Source organism: Trachemys scripta, chromosome 1 (genome assembly GCF_013100865.1).
Source record: "Trachemys scripta elegans isolate TJP31775 chromosome 1, CAS_Tse_1.0, whole genome shotgun sequence".
Classification (NCBI taxonomy): Eukaryota; Metazoa; Chordata; order Testudines; family Emydidae; genus Trachemys; species Trachemys scripta.
Window position 1 is genome coordinate 175,107,125 of NC_048298.1, and position 19,222 is coordinate 175,126,346.

Genomic DNA, 19,222 nt, shown 5'->3' on the forward strand with positions numbered 1-19,222 from the left:
GGGGAAAATGGCAGTTTAATACAAAAGCAGGCAGATAATTGTGGGAGGTAATGGCATTGATAGGTCAGGCTTATTGAAACTGGATGCCAGACTTCAAATACCAAACTTTTCTTTCATACTTTTCCACCTTTGGAACTCCATTAACTTAAATGAAGTTGCTCCTACTTTACACCAGTGTTAAGAGTACATCTACGCTGTAGCTGGAAGGTATCATTGCCAGTTCCTGTAGATGCACAAACATTAGCTTCAAGGGAGCGAGTGCACTAAAACTAGAAGTGTAGCCAAACAGGCCTGAGTGGTGGAAGGAGCTAGCTGCCTGAGCAAATACCTGAATCCCAAGCAGAACTGTACTCTGGGCAACTAGCTACTCCAGCGGCTTGTGCCACCACTACACAGCTGCTTTTAGTGCACTAGCTAGCTCAAAACTAGCACCTATGTCTACTGGAACTGGCAATGACAGTCCCAGCTGCAGGGTAGATGTACAGTAAATGAGCAGAACTAAGCCCCTCACTATATTCTTCAATGGAAGTGGGAGACAATGAAAAGGAGACTATAGAAAAACAGAGATAAGTAACAGAGCTGGTAAAGAAAGGGGTGTGTTTGTGTATGTAACCTCCTGCAGTGCATTCGGTTCTTGGCCTGTCTGATGGTACCCTACCAGTCAGGGTGTTGATTTGTGATGATAATCACTGGATGTCTAGAATGTTTTGGTCCTCACCAACCTGAACAAGCTCCACTCAGTGAAGCAGTAATGAAAGAGTCTATATGTGATTAACATTCCCATAAGCTATCCTGTCCTCATTGAAACTTTATCATCAAACTGCAGGTACATATCAGGGCTGTTGTGCAGGATAATTTCAACAAAAGCTACTTTGTGACTCCACTTAGCTTGACATCACAAATCTATGAATTAATGAATTTACAGATGTTGTTAAAGGAATTAATAGGCAAAAACCTGACTTTTCTTTATGAGGTGTGTGTGTTGGGGATGGGAGAGGTGCCTTCAGACAACCAAAGCTTTGAGTTAACGCTAGTGGATTAGGTCAAAGAGAAGCTTTATGAATTGGGACAAAACCAAAGTGCCTCTAATGTACTGTTCTGTTAAGTAACTATTTTGCTACCTCTCCATGTCATATATAAAGATAATTACTAGCAGAAATACAAAATTTTCCTTCTTCAATGCTACTTGCTTGCTGGCTAATCCCAAAATTGTATGGACTCCAAAGAAATGACTTCACTGTAGAGCCGCTACTTAAGGTGTTGAAGCTAATGCTTCTGTATTTCAAAAATGAAGCTAAAAATACTTTTTTTGATCTATCTGTACTTGGAGGTTTGAAACTCTCTTTAGCAGTGCTAAAAACAACCCACCAAACATAGCCCTCCCAGCTATGCGTTAGTGACAATAGAGGTCTGTGCTAGGTGCTGTACAAATACAATGGGGTCTTGGTCCATTGCTTGGCTCCTAGGCACGATCGCAATACGAATAATAAATATAATACTGTTGTAACAGGGCGCCCCCTCTGCTACTGTCTTCTTCTGTGCACACTGTCCACTTGGAGACTGTTTGTAAACTTCAAGTGTTGTCTGTTTACAGCATTCCCCCATCACCTTTACAGCATTGTGCAGCACCTTAGCTACAATAACATATAATTCCTCAGCCTCTTAGACCAACGATAGTAAAGGGAAGAGATCTCCCCTTCCAAGAGCTCTCTGGGCTTTGGCTGTGGCTCTCAAAGCCACGCCGCCTTGCCTTGCCTTGCCTTGTCTCTGCCCCTTTTCCACTTCATTCCTGTGTTGTCATCTTCTATTCCCTGAGCTAATGGGCTAATTAGCACTTTAACTCTCCCCAGGCCATTCTAATCTGTCAATTTGGCACAACTTAGCCTGTCAGATTCCAGGGCAATTTAATTGGTGATATAGTGATCAGAGTACTGATATAGCTGCTATTGCCCAACACTCCGTCACAACTGTTAATAACAAATAACTCATTAAGCTTGATTCTGATCTCACGCCAGATCTACCCCAATTTATAACTCCTGCTGATGATAGCTCATCTCAACTGATTGGCCTCTTACAGTTGGTATGTCTACTTCCACCTTTTCATGTTCTCTGTATGTATAAATATCTTCTTGTTGCATGTTCCAGTCTGTGCATCTGATGAAGTGGGCTGTAGCCCACGAAAGCTTATGCTCAAATAAATTTGTTAGTCTCTAAGGTGCCACAAGTACTCCTGTTCTTTTTGCAGATACAGACTAACACGGCTGCTACTCTGAATCCAATGACTTTGAGATCAGAATCAGGCCTTGCAATTAGGCCCCAATTTACAAGGGGCACCTGGTTAATTTTAAGTGTGGTTATGAGTAGTTCCAGGTTTTTTGAAGGAGCAGAACCTTATTTTTGTAAAGTTATTGTCTTTTTTTTTGTCAGAAGGGCTACTACTTAGATTTAGTGGAAAACAATTAAATTAACAGGAGATTTAAGGGGAAAAATGAGAGTAAAAAACTAATATTATTATTAGACATCAGTACCATCATGACTGGAAAATGGCTGTCTTTCTATTTTAGAACTTCAGTAAAATAAGATTTTTTCCCTTCTAATACCAATTCATCCATATCAGAATAATTATTAACATCTGGATTTTGTCTTTTTACAAGAGAATGCTTGTGCATCCAGACATCTCTGCATAATTATAATCCGAAAATAAACATTTATTGCTTTGATAATCCTCAATTTGCTGAATATAAAATAGCCATCCGCTTTAATGTTGCAAAAGTTCAGATTTTGGTCTGGCAATCTTTTGGTGATGTGCCCAAGTTCCTTTGGCTAAATTGTAAAGCAAATGTTTCCTCTTATTCTTAACAAGGATTGCTTGGGATTATTTGTAGTTAGCTGATCAAGCACAGAGCTTAAAAAACATGATTAAAGTAGGTATGTTATTGCTTCCATCCTGAGTAGGACATTTCAGCACTTTGTATGTGTTTTTCTTGATTAAGAACACTTACGGGGAGGGTTATAAAAGCATGAATGGAAGGGAGGTATCTAAATTCCACTGAAACTCAGTGGGGGTTGGGCACATCCCTTTGATAATCCTCTTCCCCAAACGTTTCCTTCCTGACTTGGAGGCCAGAAGGTTTTTTCTAGAATTCAAGGCATCAATAAGAATATAACAATGTAATTAACCTCCTCTTCAAAATCGCCTCCAGTGTCCCCTTTTGACCGCACCTAGTTCCTAGCTCCCTATTGTCCAGGGAGAAAAGATGGGCCTAACAATAATGTGCTGAAGGTTAACAAATGCATGTTGTTGCCGATCAAGTGGGGAAGCAGATTTCAAAAGCACAGGCCCTAATAGAGGGCACTCTCATAGCAGTCCCCTCTCTATTTTTAAGAACAAACATTTTAGAGAAAGCCCTTCCCTCCAAATCTATAGGAGAAGAAGGAAAATGTTGCTTGTAGTAATGAGATCACATGGTAAATCAGTTCTGGCCTGTGTTCGTCTTGAGGTTCTGATGTCTACATGTAACTTGTGGTTGAAATAGATTTTAAAAAATATCTCACTTGTAGGCAATGTGGTAGAGAGAGGTTCAAGCTGGAATTCTTCAGAGCATGGACTCATACATTTTAATAATGTGGACTGCATATTTACAGAGAGACTGTCACATGGACACTTCACTTCCCATTCATGCAGGAAACTTCCCCTCCCATTTGCCACTGTGCCCAAACTCACTGCCCATCAGAGATCACGTGACATCCTTGCAGCAGCTACAGCAACTGTTCATTTGGGAAGTTTATATTAGGAATGTATATAATGTATTTTTTGCTGTCATTTAATGCTAATTATCTGGAAATGAAGGGAACCAACATCATGCGATCACCCAGCTCTTTGCAAAACGCTATCAAGTGCCTCTGGGCAAACAGCAATCCATGAGACACAGTTCAGAACCTCTGCCTGACTGTATGTTGCAACTTCTCATGGGAAAGAACAATCTCTTACAGGTATCCTAGAAACATCAGTTACATTTGGCTCTTTACATTAGTTCCAAGAGCTGAATCAGTGATACATCACTATTCATTTGCTCCTGTACTCAAATGTATAAAACAGGGGTCGGTAACGTTCGGCACGCGGCTCGCCAGGGTAAGCACCCTGGCAGGCCGGGCCAGTTTATTTACCTGCTAACACGGCAGGTTCGAACGACGCCTGGTATAGAACCTGTTTCAGCTTTTCTACTACTGACTGTGTGTCAGAACCAATTTTATTTTCCATTTCCTGAATAGATTTCACTATAGTTTTTTAGACAAGATACTTGGAACTTGATCTACTGAACCACGTCTTCACTGACTCACCCAATCAAATTATCTCCGATGGTTAATGTTACTTTTGTCATGGCTCTTAGGGGAGTCTTGGAGTCCTGAATTTTCATGTCTTTAATTTCATGTATATAATTTCATATTTGGGAATTTGGGAGGGGGGGAGTGAACATGATGGTAAAGAGACTGATCCTGCAGCAGGACTATCCTACACAAACAAGTGCTGTCAGACTGGGCCCCAAAATGTCGATCAAGCTTCATGGAAAGCTGCAAAGTTAAGCCCTGAGAGACACGGACAGATAACACTGGTCTACAATTTTTGAGAAGTCGTCTGCTTCAGAGATAAAATGTGCTATTTATTATGTATTTTAATGTGCTGAATTCAAATATGACAATTAAAACAACTGATTGGCTACTGTTTCTAAGATATTTAAGTTTTTACATTTTATGTCTATGTATATTGTGTAGATAGTAGAGTTTTAATCATAAATTGTAAACCTAGGTCTTTTCATGTGTTTATGGTTGCTTTACATGATAATATTTCACCTGTCCTGTTTATGTAACACTTTAAAAATCAGCAAAAGGGTTATATAAATAAAATGTATTATGAAACAAAAGGCAAAAAACTATTATGTACATAGTTTAGTCCTATTAAGTGTCTACTCGGCGCTTCTTGGCTTGTCTCTTCTATTCATTAAATGGAGCATCTCTTGTCACTGTCCAGCAATAGTCTGCAAGCATTGATGGGCTCCATTTGCCCTGATAGCGTTTCTCCATTGTTGCAATGTCCTGGTGAAATCGCTCGCCGTGCTCGTCGCTCACTGCTCCGCAATTCGGTGGAAAAAAATCTAGATGAGAGTGCAAAAAATGTATCTTTAGTGACATATTGCAACCAAGGCTTTTGTATGCCTTGAGGAGGTTTTCCACCAACAACCTGTAGTTGTCTGCCTTGTTGTTTCCAAGAAAATGTATTGCCACTAACTGGAAGGCTTTCCATGCCGTCTTTTCCTTGCCACGCAGTGCATGGTCAAATGCATCATGTCGAAGAAGTTCACGAATCTGAGGACCAACAAAGACACCTTCCTTTATCTTAGCTTCACTTAACCTTGGAAATTTTCCACGGAGGTACTTGAAAGCTGCTTGTGTTTTGTCAATGGCCTTGACAAAGTTCTTCATCAGACCCAGCTTGATGTGTAAGGGTGGTAACAAAATCTTCCTTGATTCAACAAGTGATGGATGCTGAACACTTTTCCTCCCAGGCGCCAATGACTGTCGGAGTGGCCAATCTTTCTTGATGTAGTGGGAATCTCTTGCATGACTATCCCATTCGCAGAGAAAACAGCAGTATTTTGTGTATCCAGTCTGCAGACCAAGCAAGAGAGCAACAACCTTCAAATCGCCACAAAGCTGCCACTGATGTTGGTCATAGTTTATGCACCTCAAAAGTTGTTTCATGTTGTCATAGGTCTCTTTCATATGGACCGCATGACCAACTGGAATTGATGGCAAAACATTGCCATTATGCAGTAAAACAGCTTTAAGACTCGTCTTCGATGAATCAATGAACAGTCTCCACTCATCTGGATTGTGAACGATGTTGAGGGCTGCCATCACACCATCGATGTTGTTGCAGGCTACAAGATCACCTTCCATGAAGAAGAATGGGACAAGATCCTTTTTGATGGTCACAGAACATGGAAACCCTAACATCACCTGCCAGGAGATTCCACTGCTGTAGTCTGGAGCCCAACAGCGCTGCCTTACTCTTGGGTAGTTCCAAATCCCTGACAAGGTCATTCAGTTCACCTTATGTTATGAGGTGTGGTTCAGAGGAGGAGGATGGGAGAAAATGTGGGTCCTGTGACATTGATGATTCAGGACCAGAAGTTTCATCCTCTTCCTCTTCCTCGTCTGACTCAAGTGAGAATGATTCTGGTGCATCAGGAACCGGCAGTCCTTCTCCGTGGGGTACTGGGCGTATAGCTGATGGAATGTTTGGATAATGCACAGTCCACTTTTTCTTCTTTGACACACCTTTCCCAACTGGAGGCACCATGCAGAAGTAACAATTGCTGGTATGATCTGTTGGCTCTCTCCAAATGTTTGGCACTGCAAAAGGCATAGATTTGCTTTTCCTGTTCAACCACTGGCGAAGATTTGTTGCACAAGTGTTGCAGCATATGTGTGGGGCCCACCTCTTGTCCTGATCTCCAATTTTGCAGCCAAAATAAAGGTGATAGGCTTTCTTAACCATAGTGGTTAGACTGCGCTTTTGTGATGCAAAAGTCACTTCACCACAAACATAGCAGAAGTTATCTGCACTGTTCACACAAGTACGAGGCATCTCTGCTCACTTTGGCTAAACAGAAATGTGTCCCTTTGCAAAATCAAACACTGACAAATAAGAGAGCACGACACTATGATTTCTAGAGCTGATATAGGGCAATTTGTTCAGCAGAGTGACGTAAGCTTCGTTATGATTGCATCATCCATGACTTCTAGGACTAACATGATGCAATTCAGATCATGTATGACGCAATACCAGCTTCAGATTGCATCATTCATTGTTTTGCCTAAAAAGCAAATACTGTCCAAACCCAGTCATAGATTTATTTATAGATCCAGTCAAAGATGTATTTTAGTCATTTCTGGTTTAAATTGAGATCCCTTCCCTTTATAACTCACTTATCCTCCGCCATTCCCAAGTCAAGGGTCGTATATACTGACCCAATAGCATATCTTGAAAACTAGAGCCAATCAACAATTTTAAGCATCATTTTCGTTCTCAGTGACCCAGAATTAGTAAAGTTCGACTACATTTATTTCAGAAGCATTTTGGCTATAGAGCAGTGTTACATCACAAAAGTGCATTCCTTTCACAAACTACTCAAATACTTTTCATTTAATTTTTAAAAGAGAGCTTGTGCAAGCAACATGTGCTATAGTTACAAATAAATTCCAGCTTCCATTCCAAGATACCATCTTCAGTTGCTCATAGTTTTCCCAAACCTACTTCCTTAGGCTGAAACTTTCCATGTAAAGTTTTAGCCAAACTGAGCCAGCCATTTCTGACAGTATTTTCCCCACATATGTTCTGACTAGAAATTTTGAACTCATATAATTTGAAAACAATGCTAGAGAGTTAAAACTTGGCTTGTTTTGTACTTGGGTCTACAATCTAAGTTGTTTTAGTTATGAGGATTTAAAATGAACCAATTCCATACATATTCACCATGTTCCATGCATGGATTTTTCTGTTTACTTTCTGTGTGACAGGATGCATTTGCTGAATTTAAATGTTCAGAACTTAAAGATACTGATTCGATTTTCTTCAACTATAATTCAATTTTTTATCTCAATGTGAGATTTACTAACCAAGATATATTTTAAAACTGTTCAGAAATATATTGGGTTGTGTAGCTTACACATTTAGATGATGTCTACACTACAAATTAGTTCAGTATCACTTACATCTCTCAGGGGCATGAATTATCCACACCCCTGAGCAACATAAGTTAAACCTACCTAAGCGCCAGTGTAGACAGTAATGTGTTGGGAGGAGAGCTTCTCCCACCAACATAGCTACCGCCTCTCATGGAAGCAGGACTTATTAAGCCGATGGAGAGAGCCCTTTCCCACCAGCTTAGAGTGTCTTCACCAGAAGCACTACAGCGGCTCAGCTGCATCGGTGCAATGTAAATAATGTAGTGTAGACGTAACCTAAGTCAGGAAAAGAAGTGGTTAACTGCTTTCAAAGGGAGCCATGAACAAAGGGCCTTGCCTGCCCCAGAGAAATTGCTTAGCCTGCAGGCTGGAAGAAAGGATCCCCACTTGAGCTTTTTAGGGCAGATATATAAATGTGAAGGGGCAGTTTGTAGAGTTCTTTGAGCAGAGAAGGAAGGGCTATTTTTCTCTCTTCGAATACAAAGGGAATAGAGCTAGGAGATTCTCAAGCCAAGTTCTGACTAGAAAGCATGGAGAACCTGCAAAACCGACTGCTTTACTGGCCTTGTCTTCATGACAAAAGCAGGGAAAAAAAGGTGTGTTCTTAACTCAAATTAACTAACTCAGGATGAAATGAGTTAGCTGGTTAAGTTTAAAGACTGATCTCCCACATAACACTCCCTCAGCCTTTAAAGACTGAACAGTTTCCCACACTTTTTTTTTTTTAAAGGGAAACCCCTTTCTATGTACAGTCATTGGATCCTATACTGTATTTATAGTCTCTATAGAAATGAATTAGTCTTCTTTTCAGACAACAGATATTTGCAAATCAGCACTAACTTCACTTACATTTATCAAACTGAGGGTTCATTTGCTGTTCAGTCAATGTTCTTTATATTTGGAATTTTCCACTCTCTTGCACTAGAAAGCAAGTCTGCATTTCTATCTTCTGTGCTCTAATGCTTCACCCAGTGGTCATGCAGCTTTATCACAACAGTACATTTCTCTAAGACTTTCCTTTCTTACTGTTTATAATGTTTCTAGGAATCAAAGTTGCTGCACTTAGAGCAAACTGTTCATATTTTTGAGCTCACCTTCGAACAGTGCATAGGCTGCATGGCCTTTTTATGTGGACAGATTTGGGGCTATTTAAGTACATAAAAATTACCTATACTGGTTGAAAATGGGGAGTGAGGGGGCAATCTGCAAATTTTATATAGGCACAAGTGTGTTGTTGTTGTACAAGGATGCAAGAAGACTTTTATTAAGAACAGATTTTTATTGTCACACAATGTAAAGAGAGAAAGTTTTCAAGCAAATTGCTACCAGTTCAATCCCTTCTGACCCATTAATTTTACTGTAGCAGTAGCTTAGGTAAGTTTTGCTTTTAACTAGAGAGACGTTCAAGCTGGAAAAATTGGATCCAGAACAAGACTTGTAATAGGCTAAAGATTTAAGGCATTCAAATCTGGGATTTTGGTTTAGTCCGTTATAGAGAGTGTCCATTTGTAAAATTTGGATCCATTATTAATCCCCTATTTCCTTTGCCCAAAATTCAGAGACAGTTTTCCTAGTGAGTTAAAAATCTAGTGGAGGCCTTAGATCAGTGTTGAGCAACCTGCAGCCCGCAGACTGCACGCAGCCCGTAATCCGCTGTCGGGCTGCGAGACAGTTTGTTTACATCGACTGTCCGCAGGCACGGTAGCCTGCAGCTCCCAGTGGCCGGGAATGACCACCACCATTGCCTTAGATTGTTTGTCTCATAGGCCTCAGATATTTTATAGGGTTCTAAGAAATATAATTAGTGTATAGTGGCTTATAAGCAAAACATTTAGAAGCATTATTAAAGTCATTTAGATGTGCTGACTTCTCTCTTCACCTACATAACACTCCTATCACCTACATAACACTCCTATGCACCATTGCCTTGCACCGTTACTCTCCAAGCATAGGTTATGCACCTCCCCTTAAAACTGGAGCCCCTCAGAACCATTTAGATCTCTTTGACAATCACAGAATTTTAATCTCCCTGCTTGCTGTGTTGGGTCCATTGCATTCCATTCAACACAGTATCTGGCTGGCCCCTTAGCTGTCCAGAAAGGTGTTTAATACAATTTCAGCTCCAGCTCCAACCAGTTTTGTGCAGAGGAAACATACCCCACCCATTGCTGAGTATTGTAATAAACTCCATCCCTGATGGCTCTAGACAAGGATTCCCAGACGTTCATTCTGAAAACTGCCCCCCCCCCCATCCTTCCTACTTAGATGAAAGGAATCTGTGCCATCTGAGATCTGAGAATGTTTCTTTCTGCACATGACCATCACACCTCAAACCCTCCCCCCCCACTCCACCCCACAACCCAGGCATGTCCATGAGATATACTTGAGCAAGAGACGTGAGATCATTCTAAAACACCCATGTTTCCCATTCTGTAGCGCACAATAGACTAGCTGCATCCCTGGTGTAACCCCATTGGAGCTATACCACCAGCTGCTAACTCTAATGATATTTGATGTTATACTTAAAGCTCCAGCTACTGGAGACAAGTGATTACATGAAAATCTCCGTTTTTGTTTTTTTGAAAGGTGTAAGTTTCTAGCCCTCGTGATTGCAGAGAAAAGCTTGAAGATGTGACCCAAGTGTACCCTGGAAGACCAAGAAATAAAAAGATCCCCAAATGTATTATATTTAAAATGTCATGGTTTTTAAGCCACTCTCTTGATATTTGGGACCTGACTAATGAAATGTTTGGGGTTGGCAATACTGCACCAGGAATGAACTTGGTCATTGAGTTTACTGCATTTGGGGTGAAATACACCCTGGTGTGGAAGTCTGGTTCTAGACTCTTCACACCCCTTAAGCACTTGTGTTGAGTCTGGCAATAAGAGTTTGGGGGAAGACCTGCTGTGTGAGTGGGCTTTGTGTCTGCATAGGTGAGAATCCCAGGGAAAGGTTTGAAAAGCTGTTTGGATGTAGCTTGGGGTAGGGAGGACTACAGCATTATTTACTAGAGTACTGAGAGTCTGAGGCCCAATTTCAGAAAGACTGAAATAGCAGCTGCAGAGGTGTTCATTTTCTGCCTGCTCCCAGGGTGGAGGGAAGGTTGAATTCCTTCCCCTTGCCCCTTGTGGTGTTGCTTGCACAAAATCACATGAGTGTGGCTTTATGTGAGTATATATCGGGAAGTGACTTTCACCCTTACTAATGAAGTTTTAGTTGGACTTTTAAAAACATGTCTAGTTTGAACTCACTTCCCTACATCTGCTGTACTAGAAGAAGGATCAATCCAGTGAAGGCATTTAGATGAAATATTTGTTCCTTGAGGTTTATTCTGATATACACTTGTATATTTTATGGGTGATTAAAACAAAGATACAGTAAATTAAATGTAATAAAGTGTCGTGATCTCATTTAAGCTACATTATGTAGTAAAAGTACAAGTATGTGACACAGTGTGGCAGCATGGTTTTATAGCACTAAAAATAATCATATATATTGCTTTGGTTCATGACCCTGCTTCTTGCTGAGAAACCCTTTCCTCTTGTGGCTTGAACTTTTTCAGCCTTTTCTTCATCAGCTACCCTACCTTATGTAGCGATTGAGTAAACCTGCTGTGCTGTTAGAATTTCCATTCCTGGATGAATGTAATAAAATCTTTGTGTAAATAAATATATAGTTAACCAATTTGCTTTTTAGAAGAGCATTACATTTGTTTTTATCTTATGGTCTGTTTTTCTAATTGCCTTCTTTATGGCGTTAAAGGATAAAGAATTTGCAAGAGATGGAGTAAGTTGTGGCATATTTTGATCCAAATTGGAATCTTCCTATTTGGTATGTTTTTAGTTTTTGTGGGTTTTTTTTACAAACATTGCTGCTTCATTTTTCAATACCCTGTACTTGGGTCAGAAGGTCAAACTATTTGTGCTAACTCAGTTCTTACGTGTTCGTTCAAAGCGTGTGTGTCATCGGAAGTGGAGTTTTGAAAAAGCAAACATTTTAAACACTTACAGGAGGAAAATAAAGCAATGGTAGTCCATTTTGGAGTAGATACCAGCAATATCCAGTCCTGCAATTAATCAGTAGATGAAAATGCAGTGGATGTTCATATATATACTGTAATTCATTCAGCTCTGATGTCATTTCATTACAGCTTATTTTGTCTAAAAATATTGGGCCAAATCCTCAAAGGGTTTAGGTCAGCATAGCTCCATTGACTTCAAGAGAGCTGTGCTAATTTATGCTCTCTGAGGATTTGGCACATGGTTTTATTTCTGCTGGGTCCTGAGTACTTTCAAAATATGACTGGTTTTGAAGCATTTTCCCAAAAACATATTTTAAAAAATCAAAATCAGGTTTTTAAAATGAAGGTTTCTGAATTTGCTAAATGAGCCTCAGTAGTGTAAGCACTAACATCCTTTGAGTCGCAGATCTCCATAGGACTGCTGTGCTACACATTGTTTTAAAAGCTAACACAGTCTTTAAAATGTGCTCAACTGGCCTGACTGCATTTTTATTTTAGAGGAGCTAATGTAGATGAAGAGAAGGAGGAAAGAAAGAGAACAGAGGGAATTTACTAGGTGCTTGATTTTCCCATGACTTTGGGACACTTAATGAAGCTAGCTATGAGTTTTAAATGGTAGTTTCCTGTGGCTAATCACAATTTTCTAAAAAGGTCAAAACTTGACCACATTTGCAGGGGAGGGGGAACTTGCATGTTTGTTTGTTTATTTTTATTGTTAGGTCTAGTCCAGCAGGCCTGCTCTACAACTTTACACATTAAAAACCTGGCGAATATTTTAGTAATAAGTTCTTGTTCTGAGGGGAATAGCTGAAAAACACTGCTCAAGGGATGGAAAAGTTACTGAGATCAAGAGAGGGATTTGAGTCATGGAATTTAGGTGCAGATTCAAATCTGAATCCAAACTGTGCCAAATTTTCAGGATGTTCTGGTTCAGCCAGTTATTAGGATCCAGCAAGGAATGGGGGAAGGTGAAATGTGGGGGAGGTAGAGAGAAACCTGATTCAGTGTTCTGTTACAGCCTCATCTCTACTGAGCTAATACTTTATTACTATAATCTCAGAGGCAACAACCTTGGTCAGGATTTCTCATTCTAAGTAGCTTTTCTATCCTCTATCCCAACAGTAATATTTTGCACATCTGTTGCTTGAAAGACCAGGCAATATTTTTTTTACTATATTTTTCTAATTTTTTAAAAATATGTTAATGTTTCTTCTGTGTGTGTCATGCCAGCTGTCTCAGATACTGGAAGCATGATGTGTCTGGGTGCTTGCTAAGCACCTGTCCCCTCTGTTTTAAACTATTTCTCCATCTAAATTTCCCCAGATACTAATATAAAACATGATGATGTTTCAATTTTTACAAAAAATCCAAAAAGCTTGAAAATACATATACTAATTGGAGATGAAAACAATAATGAAAAAAGATTACCTTTCTTAGACCTTCTCTACACTACAAGTGACATTGGTATAATTTATGTCACTTAGAGGTGTGAATAATCCACGCCCCTGAGCGATGTAAATTATACCACCTAAGCACTGGTGTAAACAGCACTATGTTAGTGGGAGAGCTTCTCCCACTGATGTAGCTACCGCCTCACACAGAGGCAGGAGTTAAGCCAACGGGAGAGCTCTCTCCCATCAGCTTAGAGCCTCTCCACCACAAGTGCTACAGTGCAGTAGCACCACTGTAAGTGCTGTAGTGTAGATGTAGTCAAGTTATCACGTGACAAATTGGGATATAAATCTGATGTATCTATGTTCAATTTACATTAACTTTCACTGAAGATACCTTTAAGGGGGTGTACTAGCCCTTACAGATTTTGGAGGGAATCCTCCTGGTCTTGGATCAGAATTACCCCATCTCCAGGTTTGCCTTTTTGAAAACAACAGGGGGAAGAAGTGGTCTCCGGAAGGCAGGCTGGGATCTGTAATGTTAACCCTGTTCTAAAAGCCAAATACTGGAGCCTGACAAGCAAGGTGGTGGTGAGGGACAAATTTAGTTCTGGGTAGTTCCTAGTGGGGCTATCCACGGGGCACAAGGGAACAGGGTCACTGGTAAATGTAGTTTCCTCTGGAAACAATGTGGGCTGAGACAAGGCAAGCTGGGAAATAAAGGCCTATTTAAACCTTGCCTTTTTCCCAGCTGGAGAGAGACCAGGAAGGAGGCAGGCTTCGCAAAATCTCTCCTGAAAGCTCTGAGCCAAGTGAACTCACCGTTGTTTGTTTGTTTATTTATTAATTATGATATTATATTATACGGAGCAGAACCTTCTGAGGAGGATCTGAACCAATTTCTATGGAGATTGTGCATATTCTGGGACTGCCTTTTTTACAAGATGAACTAAAGCCCCTGGCAGAAAGTGAGATTATAATAGATAGACTAAACGGATTGGATGAAGAAAAAACATCGTTAGCTGAATTATGCAAGGAGATAGTTCTGACAGGTTAATGAACAGCTGTTAATTTTGTCTCAAAAATTAGAAATGGAAAAGATCCGTTAAATCATTTAGTCCAGTCCTCCACCCCTGCCAGTGAGAACTGTTCTCCAATGTACATACTCCACTGCTTTGTCCAGATGATATTGTACATTACTCAAACAATGAAGTTTCCACTGCTTCCCTTGGGAGATATTTCCACCACATTTTCTAGATCTCACCATTAGGAAATTTTGCTAAATGTTCCTTCAGTTAGTTTAATCCCATTACCTCTGTGTGTCCTATTGGACCACTCTAAACAAATCTCCTCTTTTGTTGGTGCTTCCAGTTTCCAAATAGTTGTAGACAGTTACCATAGCACTCTCCCTCCTCACATAGTCATCATTTGGCCAAGTTATTGTTATAGTTTTATTTTTTCATTAGTCACTCTCTCCAATCATTTTTATTGCCCCTTTCTGAATTCTTGCCAATTTGTTGACATTCTTCTCTTGCTGGAGCCTTGTCAGATTGTAGCACACACTTTTCTATTCCTTTCTCTCCTACTTTGTCTGTTTGTGTCGTTTTACCTTAAAGGAAATAAAATCAGACTTCAATGACAACAGCCACTCCAGACCATCTGCATTTAACTTGTTCTCTTTTTCTCTCAAAAGGACAGCTATGAACATCTTGAATACCATTCTAAAAGACTGTGAAGCTGGGATTTCCCTTACAAAAGACTCTTTACAGCAGAAGGGAATAAGGGATATTGTTACAATGAAAACTTTACTTAATATTGGACATTTCAAATGTTTTACCTATTTAATGTTGTAACAGCAAATAAGGGTCTTACTAACATTTTATTTCTTGTTGAGCCTGAGACACCCCTTCATTGATACAACAGGGCCCAATTTCTCACTCATTTATAGTATACTTCCAAAGTCCCCATATGTGGATCCTCCCATGACTTCAGTCACCCTGAGGGAATAGGAGGAACCCTAATCACATACACTATTTTGGTTCTTCTCTTTTCTTGTAACATTCTCCAGTATAAATCCTCAAATAACTAATCCATGGAGGTTGCCCCTTGATGGGTTCTCCAGCCTGTATTGGACAACTGTCCTTTTTAAGAGGGGCTTAAACTCTCCTACTTGGGCCTATCACAGGGTTGCCCAGGCCAATGCTTTTCTCCCAGTTACCTCAATGAGTAGAAGTCAGTATAGGCTCTCATCATTACTCATTATAGAGAGCCTGGAAGACTGAACTTCTTAAAAAGGCTTCTCTTGGTTACTCTTTAGTGGCACTTTAGATTATGCTCCCTTTAGAAACCGGATCTGTGCAGAGTATCTTCACAGTTCTCCTTCTCCTGTAGCCTCCCATACCCCTGTCCCACAGCAGACACTTGGTTTCTCTGCAGAGACCCTGTGAAAACTGAATTAATAAAATGATCCATTAAATTATGTTAATTAAAAACAAATATTGAGGTTTCATGGAATAATCAATTAACATAATTCCTAAAATGTATGGGCATGATGCATAGTGAAGGGAGATCAACTCCAATGTAGAATAATGTTTTCTTTCTTGAGAAAAGTCAAAATGTTTCTATCCTTTCTAGAAAGGATGGTGTTTAATCTTATGTTCTGTATTTCAAGTATTGTGACAGCAAATGTACCATGCAAGAACTAAGTGATGAGAAACTTCTAATAGTATACAAAGCTTGGCAGCGGAAGGGAGAGAGGGTTACATTAGTTAGCTATCAGAAGGGAAGATGGCTTGTGTGCACTAGTTTATTTATTGCTGTATTCTGACCAAGTCTCTCAAGCATCTTTTCATGAGACAAATTTTGTGATGGACCAAAAATTGTTAATCTGTGGACTTTTTTTCAAAACCAACTAAGTGACTTAGAAACCGAAGGGTAATATTTTTCAGAACTACCTAAGTGACTTGGGAGCCTACGGGTAAAAAATTTGTAAGTGCCTGCAGTGACTTAGGCAATGGGACTTAGAAGCCTAATGAGGAGACTTTCAAAGGCACAAATAGCAGTTAGGAGCCTAAGTCTCAATGAGAGTCAATGAGAATTAGGCATCTAAATGCCATTTGTGCCTTAGAGAGTCTTCCCCTAAATCACCCAGGGTATGTCCATGCTTGAGTTGGAAGTATAAATTCCACCTTGGGTAGACATACGTGAGCCAGTTCTGATCGACGCAGTGCACTAAAAATAGAAATGTAGCCACAGCAGAGTGAAGGATTAGAAAATGGTAGGCGCAAATCCTGTTATCCCAAATGGAGTTTCCCAAACACTTTAATCCATACACAATGGTTTGGCTAAAACAATAGAACACATTTATTAACTACAAAATTATAGATTTTAAGTGACTATAAGTAATGAGACATAAAAGTAATAAAATTGTTTGGAAGGAAAATAAAGTAAAACACAATTAATGCTTACCTTAAACTAGAATGAATTCAAAGCAAGGTTTCTCTCACCATGTGTTCCCCCAGTCCAATGCTGCTTCCTTTGTTCTTCAGGTGTCGTGGATGCCATAGGTAGACAGAAAGGGAGGAATGATTTGGGGTATCTACTCTCCATTATTATAGCTCTTTCTCTTCTTCAAGAAGCACTTCCAGCTGAGGTTCAGGAGACGCAATGTCTGTGTGGACGGGAACCCCAAAATGTTTCTTTTTAAGATGTAGATTTTTCGCCCATGTCCCTTTTCCTACCAATGAATAGCCACTTAGCAGCTGATATCCCATTTGGCCTGTTTACACCTGGCTGGGGCATTAGCTTGTCTCTTGACTCTGAGGAACTGGTTTGACCACTCCCCAGGCTTTGAGTATGTCTTAGGCCATGTCTACACATACTGCAGTGACACAGCTGTATTGGTACAGCTGTGCTACTGAAGCACGTGTGGTGAAGACGCTCTGTGTTGATGGGAGAGAGCTCAAACTATCCTTGCAATCAGCATAAGCTATGACAGTGGGAGAAGCTCTCCTGCTAACATAGCACTGTGCATACCAGCGCTTATGTTGGTGTAACTTATGTCATCCTGGGAGACAAATGTTTTGTCAACACAGGCAGTAGTGTAGACATGGTCGTAGTAACACCACACAGTGGAATCTTACAGCTTTACATACAATGTTGCCACATGCATTTTATTAGGACAATATTGACCAGAGAGTTTTTTTCCAATGATACCTCACATGGCATATTTACAATAGTGTGCAAGGAGTGAATATAGGGTACAGACGGTCACAGTCATCTAGTTGTCAAACTGTGGCCTGTGGTCCACAGAGACCTGGTTGATCATGCAGTGCTGTCTCTTCTCCATGTTTTGGCTGCTAAATATCATTAAATGACAGATAAAGGTGCATTGCTTTTCTAATATATTTTTTCCATATAAGCAATTTGTGAGGTGACCTTATGGGTGAGGAGGTGTCCATGAAGCTATCCCTATCTCTCTGTTGAAATGTGAACCACACTATGAAAAAGTTTGATAACCCATGGTCTGTGCTCTGCCAGTGAAGAGCTGTCATCTAAAATGTATTTTTGAGTACATAGTGTAGCCTTAAATATCTCAAGCAAGGGGACTCCTACCAGTTCCTTTCAGAGAGACTTCTACAATTTATATATCTTGCTCGCAAGAAGTTGCCTCATCTTAAATTTTCTTATTTTTAATTTCATCCCATTACTTACATGCAAGCTGCCTTCATATCACTCTTAATACTACTATTCTCTCCTTTGTGTTTACATTATTTAAATATTAGTAGACTTTTATCATGTCTTTTCCCACTTTTCATTTCCCAACTCTTGGTCATTGCTTTGTATAGCTATATAGAGTAGAACAAATTTAGCTCTTTTAGTCTTTCTTCATAAATCAATCCTTTTACTTCAGCTTGAGGTAGAATTGCACCTGCATACCCACAAGATGAATTTGTCTCTTCTGTGTCTGGTACTAGAATGAAAGGTCCTTGGACAGGGACTTTCTCCTTGTTTCTACAGTGTTTACTGTTGATACTTTAATGTAGGTACTAAACCTGCAGTCAGACCTGCACTACTGGACCCTTACATCCACAGAGAGCCGCTGTTGACTTCAAGGGTGCAGCCACATGGATCCAACTGCAGAATAAGGGCCCTAGATTGCACATTTCTTAGGGCAGTGGCCAATTGTCTATAAAGTGTTATGCACATGGCACTGTATAAGCCGGGGGTCGGCAACGTTCGGCACGCGGCTCACCAGGGTAAGCACCCTGGCGGGCCGGGCCAGTTTTATTTACCTGCTGATGCGGCAGGTTCGGCCGATCGTGGCCCCCACTAGCCGCGGTTCGCCGTCCTGGGCCGATGGGGGCGGCGGGAAGCTGCAGCCAGCACATCGCTCGCCCGCGCCGCTTCTCGCCACCCCCATTGGCCCGGGACGGCGAACCGCGGCTAGTGGGGGCCGCGATCAGCCGAACCTGCCGCGTCAGCAGGTAAATAAAACTGGCCCGGCCCGCCAGGGTGCTTACCCTGGTGAGCCGCGTGCCGAACGTTGCCGACCCCCGGCTTATACAGTGCCATGTGCATAACACTTTATAGACAATTGGCCACTGCCCTAAGAAATGTGCAATCTAGGGCCCTTATTCTGCAGTTGGATCCATGTGGCTGCACCCTTGAAGTCAACAGCGGCTCTCTGTGGATGTAAGGGTCCAGTAGTGCAGGTCTGACTGCAGGTTTAGTACCTACATTAAAGTATCAACAGTAAACACTGTAGAAACAAGGAGAAAGTCCCTGTCCAAGGACCTTTCATTCTAGTACCAGACACAGAAGAGACAAATTCATCTTGTGGGTATGCAGGTGCAATTCTACCTCAAGCTGAAGTAAAAGGATTGATTTATGAAGAAAGACTAAAAGAGCNAAATAAAACTGGCCCGGCCCGCCAGGGTGCTTACCCTGGCAAGCCGCGTGCCGAACGTTGCTGACCTCTGGTATAAGCAATAATAAAGTCCTGCAAATCCTAGATGAGAACTATTAATCACAGCACTTTCTTTATTCAAATGGAAATTC

At 40.7% G+C, this 19,222-nt stretch overlaps 1 long non-coding RNA gene across 1 annotated transcript; it reads right to left on the minus strand.

Moving 5' to 3' along the window:
• Positions 1 to 14,168: 14,168 nt before the first annotated feature.
• LOC117871122 lies at positions 14,169 to 16,986 on the minus strand. The gene is made up of 3 exons (XR_004644156.1): positions 16,631 to 16,986; positions 15,381 to 15,612; positions 14,169 to 14,771 (listed from the first exon to the last, which is right to left on the minus strand). It is a non-coding gene; the product is annotated as an uncharacterized LOC117871122 (long non-coding RNA).
• Between the last annotated feature and the right edge of the window lie 2,236 nt (positions 16,987 to 19,222).